The sequence below is a fragment of the Xiphophorus hellerii genome, chromosome 2 (genome assembly GCF_003331165.1).
Source record: "Xiphophorus hellerii strain 12219 chromosome 2, Xiphophorus_hellerii-4.1, whole genome shotgun sequence".
NCBI classification, from domain to species: domain Eukaryota; kingdom Metazoa; phylum Chordata; class Actinopteri; order Cyprinodontiformes; family Poeciliidae; genus Xiphophorus; species Xiphophorus hellerii.
In genome coordinates, this window is record NC_045673.1 from 24501439 (window position 1) to 24514766 (window position 13328).

At 40.1% G+C, this 13328-nt stretch overlaps 1 protein-coding gene across 16 annotated transcripts in view; it reads left to right on the top strand.

Annotated features, from left to right (window-relative positions):
- Positions 1-11104: 11104 nt before the first annotated feature.
- Positions 11105-13328, top strand: part of ppip5k1b (diphosphoinositol pentakisphosphate kinase 1b) — a 55984-nt gene continuing 53760 nt past the window's right edge. For 12 of the 16 annotated variants that reach the window (XM_032589698.1, XM_032589757.1, XM_032589765.1 and 9 more), the window contains exon 1: positions 11105-11332. The gene's annotated coding sequence lies outside the window, so the exon portion shown is untranslated. The remainder of the gene's footprint in view (positions 11333-13328) is intronic. The other 4 variants (XM_032589798.1, XM_032589828.1, XM_032589808.1 and 1 more) reach the window with 1 other exon arrangement.

Sequence of the window (13328 nt, forward strand, 5' to 3'; positions counted from 1 at the left end):
ACAAGCAAATAACTATGTCACCTTCAGTTGTTATAAATATTATATGTATATGTATCTATATATATATATATGACTTAAAACAAATTTCACTTTGGAATTTAACGCCTTGAAATTGAGTCTTTATATCTTTAAAAACTCCCGCTCTTTCTGAAACTGGAAGTCATGGCAACAGTACTCAGTTAATCCTTTAACAGCGTTTTTCCACCAGGTGTTTGCTAATTGCTGCTGGCTAGTCGGAAGGAGCTGAGTGCTTCTCTGCGAGGCGGACGCTCAGACACTTGGAAGCTGCAGCTCCGAGGAGGCGCTTCGTCCTTGAAGGCGGGGCTAGGTCCACCCAGGCGTTCTGCACAGGAGAGTAAAGAATTTCTCAAGCATGAGGAAGAATCAAGGTAACACTCCAGGTATGTTGCTGATGAGGGAAATGACTTTATAACGCGATGTGCAGCTCAAAAAAAGTTGATCTGACATAATCCCGTTCCTTTAACATGGCTTCAGGAGAACACATCCTTTGTACAGAGCAGCGTATTTTCCAACGCTCAAACGTTTTGCAGTGTACTTCAAATGCACCGACTGGAAACAGTCTAAATTGATACCGTCTAAATACGGCAGGGAAAATTAGAGAAACTGCGAACATGGGGGCGTGATTGTGTTCTGCTGATCAAAAAGGGAAAAGAGTCACCGGGTTTATTTGCTCTAGCATCCTTTTAGGTGCGCGCGGGCGGCCCGTTGCTGCACAGTGCGCGCTGTGTCTGCCCGCTGCTGTCTGTGTGCATTCAGTGTAAACTCAAACAGCCTAATGTTGGCCTGAGGTTGTGGAAAGGTGTGTCTCCCACTCGTCTCCCACCCAGGCTCTATTCAAAGGTGTAAATGCTGGCAGTGTGCGCCGACACGCAGACACACGCCCAGTCGTCCGCGTTTTCAAAGGAGAAAAGATTTAAACAGCTGATTTGCTGCCATTTTCGGCTTGTTTGGAGGGCCGGGTGTTTTTCCTCCGCCGCTCGCAGATGAAACAGGAACATGAGGCTTACTCGCCATCATTCATGTCAGTCAGCTGTAGCAGTCAGATGTTATTTCAGGAAGGTAGACATCCCAGAAAATCTGATTACAGTTAAATGTAACTTTATTACATGTTGTGCCTTGAATTAATCTGAAATACTTTTCATATATTTACCCCAAGCAATGAGCAACCATAGCGTCCATTTGTGTGGCAGTATAGTGTTCTTAATAGAAAGTTTCTACTTCACTTGAGGAGCTACAGTCAAGTTTGTTTTTCTTTTCCTCTGATTTTGATGACGACAAGGTGAAACATCAATACAATCAACAGAGATCAGGCACGTGCATAGGGGGCGGCAAAGGGGGCTTGAGCCCTTGCCCCTTTTATCCTTGATGCCCCTAGTGCCCTTTTTGAGGTTTTCCTTTTCAAAGAAAGTTTTTTTCAATTTAAATTTTTTTTTTTTTAATCTGCAGGTGGCCTGCTTGTGCCCCTCAGCAATAATATTTAGCTAAATATAATCATTTAGCGAAATAAACTCAGTCTAATAATGACTCTCAGAGCCTCCATGTTGTTCAGACTCCGGGTCCCTGGTGAGGAGGAGGAGGAGGATCTGTGTCCTCTAACTATCAAATTATGGGCAAGAATATTTTTTTCATGCTCTGGTTTGTGAATAAAAACGTAGGTCTGATGTTGACGTTAGAAAAACTGTTTCTATTTATATTTTTATAACCGTCCTTGCAATAGCGGGACAAAACCCGCCTCGCCCCTAAACTCAGAAATGCTTCAGCTGCAGAGAAAACTTCTGACTTTAACTTCATCATTCTGCTAATTCTCCCATTTCCTTTCCCTTTAAACATTTTTTCTTACTTTCTCCCTTTCTTTTCTCATTTCTTTTCCAGCTCCATGTCCATTACATTTCAAATGAATCCAAAGCAACTTCTAATAAGGTTTATATATATATATAAATATACAGTACAGACCAAAAGTTTGGACACACCTTTTAATTCAATGAGTTTCCTTTATTTTCATGACTATTGACATTGTAGATTCACACTGAAGGCATCAAAACTATGAATAACACATGTGGAAATATGCACTGAACAAAAAAGTGTAAAACAACTGAAAATACCCCTTATATTCTAGTTTCTTCAAAGTAGCAACCTTTTGCTGTGATTACTGCTTTGCACACCCTCTGCATTTTCTTTATGAGCTTCAAGAGGTAGTCACCTGAAATGGTTTTCACTTCATAGGTGAGCCCTGTCAGGTTAATAAGTGGGATTTCTTGCCTTATAAATAGTCATGAAAATAAAGAAAACCCATTGAATTAGAAGGTGTGTCCAAACTTTTGGTCTGTACTGTATATATATATATATATATATACTGTATATGGCAAAAGCCGTATTCCCAATTAGTTTGTGAAAGTAAATCGTTTGTTATGAGGGGCCGTTTAGGACAAAATTTACGTTTTGTCTCTCACACACTACCAAAAAGTCTCGCATACTCCAAAAAAATAGCCACGCACACTCCAAAAAATTACGTTTTGTCTCTCACACACTACCAAAAACTCTCGCATACTCCAAAAAAATAGCCTCGCACACTCCAAAAAATTACGTTTTGTCTCTCACACACTACCAAAAACTCTCGCATACTCCAAAAAAATAGCCTCGCACACTCCAAAAAATTACGTTTTGTCCCTCACACACTACCAAAAACTCTCGCATACTCCAAAAAAATAGCCTCGCACACTCCAAAAAATTACGTTTTGTCCCTCACACACTACCAAAAACTCACGCATACTCCAAAAAAATAGCCTCGCATACTCAAAAAAATTACGTTTTGTCTCTCACACACTACCAAAAACTCTCGCATACTCCAAAAAATTACATTTTGTCTCTCACACACTACCAAAAACTCTCGCATACTCCAAAAAATTACATTTTGTCTCTCACACACTACCAAAAACTCACGCATACTCACACAAATAGCCACGCACACTCAAAAATTACTCACGCACATTCAAAAAATACTCAAATTGCGTATACACACACTACTAAAATGTCACACACACACACACAAACGTTAACTTTCTCGCTCACATACACTACTATCAGCTCGCTCACATACACTGTACTAACAGCTCGCACATTCACAAACGTTAACTTTCTCGCTCACATACACTACTACCAGCTCGCTCACATACACTGCTAACAGCTCGCGCACACACAGACGTTTATCTCTCACATACACAAGACTAAAGTTGAACACACACACAGTACTAAGACTCGTTTTATGTATGTGTGAGAGCGAGACTTTTTATGAATGTGTGAGAGCGAGACTCTTTTTGAATGTGTGAGAGCGAGACTCTTTTTGAATGTGTGAGAGTTGTCACGGAAGAGGCGGGGCATAATTTTTGGATCAAACTGCGCATGCGTAGATCCTAAACTATAAGTTTCGATTGTTGACTCACTGTATGTTCTATTACTTAGTATATTTGTGCTTTTAAATATATATAGAACGTTTAACTTTCTTGTAGATTAAATGTGCTATAGAAATAAATGAATCTGATTGATTGATTAAAAATAGCAAAATTGCTGTAGTACAATCTGTCCACTGGGTGCCAGATTGTAGCACTGCGGGCAGTCGTTGAATCGTTTAATGCGCCTGTCAAAGTGCTGGTTGCCTCCGGAGAAGATAGAATGGTGTTTAAAATGGCAGCTGCCTGACCAATTCTCTCTCGTTTCGAATTAGAGTTAGCCATGTTCGGTATAGCAAACTCTTTCTTCTTCGGCACTAGTTGGCGCCGGTTAATAATTCCTGTAATACTGGCACCCAGTGGACAGATTGTACTACAGCAATTTTGCTATTTTTAATCAATCAATCAGATTCATTTATTTCTATAGCACATTTAATCTACAAGAAAGTTAAACGTTCTATATATATTTAAAAGCACAAATATACTAAGTAATAGAACATACAGTGAGTCAACAATCGAAACTTATAGTTTAGGATCTACGCATGCGCAGTTTGATCCAAAAATTATGCCCCGCCTCTTCCGTGACAACTCTCACACATTCAAAAAGAGTCTCGCTCTCACACATTCAAAAAGAGTCTCGCTCTCACACATTCATAAAAAGTCTCGCTCTCACACATACATAAAACGAGTCTTAGTACTGTGTGTGTGTTCAACTTTAGTCTTGTGTATGTGAGAGATAAACGTCTGTGTGTGTGCGAGCTGTTAGCAGTGTATGTGAGCGAGAAAGTTAACGTTTGTGTGTATGTGCGCGAGCTGGTAGTAGTGTATGTGAGCGAGCTGGTAGTAGTGTATGTGAGCGAGCTGGTAGTAGTGTATGTGCGCGAGCTGGTAGTAGTGTATGTGAGCGAGCTGATAGTAGTGTATGTGAGCGAGAAAGTTAACGTTTGTGAATGTGCGAGCTGTTAGTACAGTGTATGTGAGCGAGCTGATAGTAGTGTATGTGAGCGAGAAAGTTAATGTTTGTGTGTGTGTGTGTGACATTTTAGTAGTGTGTGTATACGCAATTTGAGTATTTTTTGAATGTGCGTGAGTAATTTTTGAGTGTGCGTGGCTATTTTTTTGAGTATGCGTGAGTTTTTGGTAGTGTGTGAGAAACAAAATGTAATTTTTTGGAGTATGCGAGAGTTTTTGGTAGTGTGTGAGGGACAAAACGTAATTTTTTGGAGTGTGCGTGGCTACTTTTTTGGAGTATGCGAGAGTTTTTGGTAGTGTGTGAGGGACAAAACGTAATTTTTTGGAGTGTGCGAGGCTATTTTTTTGGAGTATGCGAGAGTTTTTGGTAGTGTGTGAGGGACAAAACGTAATTTTTTGGAGTGTGCGAGGCTATTTTTTTGGAGTATGCGAGAGTTTTTGGTAGTGTGTGAGAGACAAAACGTAATTTTTTGGAGTGTGCGAGGCTATTTTTTTGGAGTATGCGAGAGTTTTTGGTAGTGTGTGAGAGACAAAACGTAATTTTTTGGAGTGTGCGTGGCTACTTTTTTGGAGTATGCGAGACTTTTTGGTAGTGTGTGAGAGACAAAACGTAAATTTTGTCCTAAACGGCCCCTCATAGTTTGTGCTGCACCTTGACACTCAAACACTCTGAGTGCCATTGTGGTGAAGAGGACATGTTAAACACATAAACTAAACTTGAAAAGAACTGTTTTTTCCCCTCTTGGTAGCCTGTTTAAGGTCTCGCCTCATATCAACCTGGTCTTGTCATAATCAGGCCTGGATGAGACAAAAAAAATTTAATCGGCCTTTTAAAAAATGTGCTTTGAAGATTTAACAAGGTGGTGTTTCTGTTTTCCCATAGGGTCAAATTGAGCTAAGTTGTCCTTAAAGGCGTAGTGTTGGGTATGTTTTAGGCACATAGTGCCTTTTCATAGCACAACAAAGTAACTATGTTACCTTCAGTTGTTATATAAATGACTCAAATGAAATCTGACTTTGTAATGAAAGGCCTTGAAACCTCTGGCTCTTTCTGAAGTTCTTCACTCAAGAAGTTATCACAACATGGCTCCTCTATTAACCCTTTCACAAGTTTTTACCAGCGCTTCACTGAGAAGTGGCTCCTATAATCTGTCCAGCAGATGAACAGTTCCACTAGGTGTCTGGTAATTGCTGCTGGCTAGTCTGAAGGAGCTGAGTTGGGGAGTTGCGGTGGAGGGCTGCTCTGTGAGGCGGAAGCTTGGACTCTGCAGCTCAGAGGAGGAGCTTCGTCCTCGAAGGCGGAGCTTGGTTCTTCCAGGCGTTTAGCACAGCTGAATGGTTGCCATGGAGATTAAAGGATTTCTCAAACATGCATGAAGGAATCAAAGCAGCACTCCAGTTATGTTTTTGATGAGAGAATAACATTATAACATGATGTAGAACTTAAAAAAAGTCAATTTTACATAATTCAGGCCCATTAAAATTACAGAATTCTTCCCTTTTTTGTTATTATTCAAGATATCTCTGATATTAAAATTTGCTTGAGGAACTGACGCATTTAAATTAACGTGGAACTGAATAAAACCCATATGTAATTAAACTAAGAATCTGTGGCCAACTGGCTTATTTAAGATTTCTGTGGAGTTCCATAATTATTATAAACACCTAAAAACATAAGAAGGAGTGAGTTAACTTTAGTTGTCGAGTCACACTTTACTAAAAGTGTTCGGTTCATTTCTCTGCCGTCCAACCCCAGCTGGTTGGGCCTCGCTCCGGCCCATTTGCCGTCTCCAGTTAGCACAGACCTTATCTGTTGTAAGGACATGCTGAAGTGTCCAGGTAGCCTGTGAAAGGGCTCTCTGAGCGGACGGGGCCGGCCGGCACAGAGTTGCCTGTGTTCCTCGGCTCAAATGATCCAAATATGAGAAGCCGCACGCTGGAAACAAACTGGAAAACTGCTGACACGGGTTTTGAAAAAGGATCATCTGTAAGCAGACTGAGGCTTTTTCTGGGGGGGGGGGGGGGGGGGGGGGGTGACAAATTTCAAGCATACGCAAAGTGCTGAGGCATCGATTTTTCTTTTTTCTTTTTCTAAATATTTGAGGCGATGGATTTTCTGTGTTCCTGCAGGGGCGTACGCACACGTCTCTGAACCCTCTTCCTCACACACACCCTGGACTTACACACACACACACACACACGCCCTTGCGTACACATTGTGTATAGGAGCATGTGGTTGCAACAGGAACTCTGCCGTTGCTGGACACGTGAGAAATTTTACTCCAGGTTTTGTTCTGAAGTCTCATGTTAAACGTATTAGGGTGCCCTAACACCTTTAACTTTATTGCACTGTTACAAATACAACAACATGACGAACACAAAGTAAGAGGAAAGTGATCCGGATTGTCAACATTTTTTACCAGTACAAGTTTTCTACATATTTGCATTCAGCTCTCGAGAGTCAAGAATAAAATTAGCAGTGATTGGAAGCAGTTCTACCACATGATGCTGCCACCACCATGCTGCGCTATGGGGAGAGGGGGGGGTGTTCAGGGTTATTGACACTGTAAGTTTTCTTCCTTTTTCTGCATATAAGCTAAAAAGTCAAAGTTCAATCTAATATGACTAGATCGTCCTCTTCAACATGTTTGCTGTGTTGCGTGGCTAAACGGAAAACACGAGTTTTTACTGGTGTCATGTTCTGCGTTTTTCTGTGTATTTATTTATTGTTTTCTGTGTCCTTGAGTCTCTTCGTTGTCCTGTCCTCCCCTTGATTGTTCCCTGGTGTCTCTCGTTTCCTTGATTACCCTCTGTGTATTTAACTCCACCTGTGTTCCTTGTTCCTCGTCGGGTCCTTGTTTGTAGCCTGTTGCTACCAGTGCTGAGCCTTAGCCTTCCGCTCGACTGTGCTGCCAGGTTTTTTGGACTTTGTTGGACTGTGTTGTTTCTGGACATTATTCATTAAAATCATTCATTTATCGCATTCCTGGGTCTACAGCGTTTGCCTCACCACCACCTCAACACACTGCTTCGTGACAACTGGGGGGGGGGTTGTCAGTATTTCATAACAATTTCTGGCATAATTTTTACAGTTAAAGCCAGAAGTTTACATACATCAAATAAAAAGGCACAAACTCGTTTTTTTTTTCACTATATGAAGTTAAATCAGTTAAAAAAAAATTTTGTTTTAGGCCAGTTACAATCACCAAAATAATTTCTATTTGCTGAATACCACAATATTGAGAGAGCACAGTCGTTTACAACCCATTAGAATATAAGTCTCGATTAATGGGGGTTTCATTTAAAGCAGCCGCCTATGATGTACTTCTTACCATTCTGTGTCTATATTTCTATCCACTACAAACAAGGATAAGTGTGTGTGTGAGGGAGAGAGAGAGAGTGTTGACACAGCCTCTTGCAGCCTATCACGTAGCAGAGCAACATATTTCACAACCTCTGCCTAACTGTGAATGGCTGCTTTATAGCTGTCAAGTCTCGCAAACTAAATTTACACACTTGTACTAATTTACGAGCCGCAAAGCCCGTGAAGACCGGCGACAGATATGGACGAGATGTCAGAGCGAGCCCTGTTCTTGGTGTTCTCCGAGCCCCTCTAACCCCCCGGCTTTTGATCTAAAAATAAACGTCGAGCGCAAATAAATGTTAATGTAAACAGATCTCACGGGCTGCAAGAAAATGGTTCACACCGAAAGACAAAATGTACTTAGACACTTGGCTTATGTACAGCAGAGATGCAGAGAAAGATTCTGTGAGCTTCCATGGTGTCTGTAATTACATAAGAGGTGCTTGAAATACAGGAAAATGATAGATATTCGGTGCATCACTTTCATTGTTAACACCTTCCTTATTTGATGGAACCATGAAATCCTTGCTTTACTAGAAAACTGTGAAGAGTTTGTGCCCTTAAACCAGTGCTTCTCAATTCCAGTCCTCAGGCCCCCCTGCTCTGCATGTTTTAGCTGTACCCCTATTTCAGAACAGCTGATCCAAATGATTGCATTACCTGTTCTGCAGCCATCAAGTACTGCAGAAGCCTGTTAATCACTCATAGATTCAATCCAGGTGCGTGGCAGCAGGGAAACACCTAAAACATGCAGAGCAGGGGGGCCTGAGGACCAGAATTGAGAAGCACTGCTAAACCCAAGCATTGTTGACCAAAGCAGGAGAGCTGTGATCAATTTGATTGGTCCTATAAGACAAATTGAAGATTTCGTAGTAGATTAGCCAACGTCTGAATCAGAATCCTACTGATATTGTTTGGTTATGGCCTTAAGCAGGCCGTTCGTAGTTGAAAACCCTCCAGTGTTAATGAGTTAAAACAATTCTACAAGGAAGAGTGGCCCACAATTTCACAATGACGCAAAAGACCAGCAACCAGTTATCAGGTTAAGGCGGCGACGTCTTTTACAGCCATCTGAAAAAAATTTTTTAAAAATCCTGGAAGAAGTCTGTAGGCAGAGGCAGCCTTTCAAATCAATTCATTTAATGGCATGTCTCAAAAATATTAAAGTTTGAATAACTTGTAAACGATCATGTCAAAGGGTTTATGTAAATTCAAATTCAGCTTTTAAACAAATACTTTATTGATTCCAAAGGAAACTTTAATGTTGCTATAATTTATACTATTTAAGGTTGACTGCAGAGTCATGTGAGTATTTTTGCAGAAATATAAAATAAATACAATTATGTCGGTTCCCAGTACCAGTGTGAAGAGCCTTTATTTTCATCCAGGGCATGCAGTTCAACTACCACACAGAACGACTTTCCAGGACTGCTTGTTTGGATTCATGCCTGTTGCCAAGGAGACTGTGATTATCCTGACCCTTAGTGGAAAACTAGTTCATTCGTTTCTTGTTTTGGGGCAGACCTATTCACAGATGTCCAATACTGAACCAGAAGCAGTGGCAAAAATTCTGATGGAAGTAAAAAAAAAAAAGAGAGATAATTTCTTTTAGCTTTTTTAGCTAGGGCTAACTCAGATTAGCTAAGCCGGTAGATAGCACTGCTGTCCGGAAGATTGGATGCAGGGAGCACCTTTACCTGAGTTTTCCCCCATTATCATATCATACGACGTTTGTTAGAATTTTATAAGATTCTGATGCTAAACATTTTAACTGACTAACATTTACCTATCTGTTTCAACTCCCTTGAGGAGTGAATGTGTAAAGGAGCTTTATTAGATGCTGGGAGGGAGAGGGAGAAAGAGGGAAAGTTGGTTGCTGGTTTTTAGTGAACACTGCCTCCTTATGTTGCAGCGCACACACACTTCTCTGGTCCCTGTTGCATTATGGGAAAGAGACGCTCCACATGTACCTGACAGGTTTTCCAGCATCAAAAAGTGGCTACGTCCAGCTGTACGGCAGCCAGTTCTGACTTAATAGAGATCTGAGTGATCCTGGTCTTTCAGCCAGTTGGCTTGTTTTAGCGGCTTGCAGTACTCGAGTGTATTTTATTGGGATTTAATTCGACGGACCAACAGAGAGAATTGGACAATTGCTTAGCAGAGTAAGCAAAATACATGGCTGCAAAACCTTGAGACCAGAGCAAAAGTTTCCTTTCCTACAGGACAGTATGTCCTGTAGCTAAAAAGGAATCGTTTTAATCGAAGCACGTTGCGGCCCGGTCAAGGTCCGGACACAAATTCAGTTGAGAAACTCTAACAAAGCAAGAAAATAGATCTTGAAAGCATTTGAGAATTGACACAGGGATGTTGAATGCAAATGTTGACCATGTTATTTGCATTTTTTAAATTTTATTTGTTGAAAACTATTTTTTCTCTCCCTTTAGTGTAACGAATAATAGAACATCACAAAGTACTACCTGTATTGGTCTATTATGCAAGATGCTAACACAATTTTTCAGTTTTTAACTAAATACTTCCTATGTTCCTACTGAGATTTAAGTTTCTTTAAATCTACATTTGTCAAGTCAAGCCACACAGTCTACGAAAGGTGTAATACGACCAGTGTAGATAAAAAAGGAGGAGTAAATTTGTGGCAAAAACAAATCCGGAACTTTGAGAATAATTCCGGAAATTTTCTAGAAAGAACAAGGAACTTTCTGAGCTATAAAAGTCAACAATTTGCTAGAAAAACCTCCGAAATTTTTAGCTTGACCCCAGAAATTTTCTAGAAAAAACAAGGAAATTTCGGAGCTCCAAAACTTGAAAATTTGTGACAAAAACGTACAAATTTTGAGAACAATCTCAGAATTTTTTTTAAAGAAAAAACATAGACATTTCTGAGTTCTGAGAGTCAAAAATTTGCAAGAAAAAACCCCCTGAAATGTTGAGATTAATCTCATAAAAAATTCTTGAAAAAATTTGGAAAGTTCTGAGACTAATCTGAACATTTCTGAGTTTTTTCCCCAGCAAATTTTCTACTTTTGAAAATCAGACATTTCTGTTTTTTGTTTTTTTTTCACGGAAATTTACTCCACTTTGTTTCTATCTACAATGGCCCTAACACGGCGTCGTCTTCATACTCAGTTAAACAGGCTTGACTAATTCAAACTTGTTGACAGTGTTGCACTATTTCACCAAAGCGGATACAGCATTTTTGAAAGCGCGGTGCTGTAATGCAGCCAGGTGACCGCTAGATGGCGGTCACGGCGCTGACTTAATAAAGCGTTTTCTCGGCGGTGGGGGGAGAAAAAGAAGGGGAAGGAAGCAGCTCAGAGCGGCAACAGCCGAGCGACGGCGGCGGTGACCGGACATGAACTTTAGCGAGCAGCCTACAACTTTACTCAGAGTTTAGAGAGAGACGACGGAAGCAGCAGCAGCAGCAGCAGCAGCAGCCCCTTCCCTTCACCTCTACTCAGTCAGGGGAAACAAGGAAGTGAGGAGCAGGCGGACTCCCAGTTGTTTTCCTCCGGTGAGTCTCTGTTACTTAAAGGCTTTGTGTGTTCTCCTCATGGTAAAAGGCTTCAGGCTCTGAAAGGGAAACTGCTTTATTTACTGTGCAGGAAGAGACAAAGGCAGACCACCCTGTTAGTGTTTCTTAACCATACGGTATCTACCTGGAGCAGGCCCCGTTCGGATTTATTAAGTTTTTTTTTTTAACCCATTCATTGCCTTTTGAAGCCCTTTGGGTAGTGACTTGAAACAAGCAGCTGGACACCTGTAATGTTGGGCTCTGACATAAATGGAGGATTGATTTCAAAGACAGTGAACAGATGGATACATCGATGCTGAGTTGGTGCATATAGCTCCCATATTTATATTTATACACAATATCTATATCTCTTTGCTATACCCCCTTATAGTCCATACATACATAGTCTTGTACATCTGTAAATAAATATTTATATCTCGTAGAGCACTTCTGGATAGATGCAAACTACATCTCGTTGCTTGTACTTGTGACAGTGCAATGACAATAAAGTTGAATTCTATTCTATTCTATTCTAACAACACGTAACGTGGACAGAGCAAAGCGAAGCGTTCCAGTTTCAATACGTCTGGGAGTTTAAAAAAAAGATTATTTTATTATGTGGAAATAATTTTCAAACATCTGTTGGATGTAAATTTAAAAATGATTGTTAGCAGAGGCATTCAGGACGTTTTCGGCTATGTGCAAAAGTTGTTTCTCGGTATTTAAAACCTTGTTTCCAGAGGCGGTTCTTGCATGATTGGGTCAGCCTCTCTTTCTGTCAGTGGAATCCCAGAATTTCAAGACAGTGTCTACATAACACTTTTTTAGTGTTTTGCATGTAGTACAAAGCTTTCATAAATCCCCCCCCCCAAAAAGAGGGTTTTTTTATTGATTTATTTTCAGTGTATGCAAATCCAGTTGAGGTCTTTTCAGTCTCGTAGGGATGGTCACACTCCTTAAATAAAAATAAAATGCCCATGTAATTTAGCGCCACACAACAAACTGAGAATGACATCACACATTTATTAACATTCACAAACAGTTTTTGTTATGTTTTATTTTGTCTTAAGATTCCCCCTGGAGTGAAAGTCACATCACACACAAACTCAACTAGCTGTATTTTTGAATTTCAAGTGGAACATCATTAAAAAAAAGTGATTGCTTTGAGATGCACCAATCACAACTTTGAGGTCAGTTTCCCAAACTGAACTTTTTTTTCTTCTTTTATTTTTTAATGCTTTAACCCTTCGGTGTAGATTTAATTATTTACATCAGGAGCAGAGGCGGCATAGCAGAGCAGCCACTGTACAACATTTCTGAACGACGAAAAAAAAAGGTTACAAAATTTAAACTTTAGTCTGTCGCTAGCATCTTGTATTTGCGAGCTGCGTTACGCAAACAGCAGTTTTGTGTGTATATCCTGCAGAATGTTTTTACAAAAGTCTAGCAACATTTTCAAATTCAGCTGGTTAAGCATAAGTTGGAGCAGTTTTGCTGTAAACTCATTCAGACTTCTTGTTATCTCCTGAAAGTCCTGCTCTCTCTCTCGCTTTCTTGCAGGGACCAAATAGTATTAAAACAGTACTCCTCTATTTTTTGGTGTCTAATGTATTGTCAGTTGTTATCATGACATTGTCGTAAAACTGTCACCTTTGTACCTTCTGTGTACTTATCTTTTTTTTTTTTATTAGATTAGTTTGTCCTCTACTTTGCGTTACACAATCTTCATATTAAATGCTTGGAATGCATAAACACTGCAAGGTTTTTAGTCGTCAGCTTAAAAAGTTTTATAAACACTCCTGAGATTTTATCTTGGATATTTTGACGATGGTGAAAAAAATAAAATAAAATAAATGACTCTGTTTCTGGCCACCTAATTTCTTAACAGCTCAATTCACATATAGGAGAAGGAGTCTGTTTTGCTGATGTCTGCATCCTGATAACTACCGTTTTATCTTTTCCGTACTGATATCTTCATGGAGTTTGCCCACTTGAT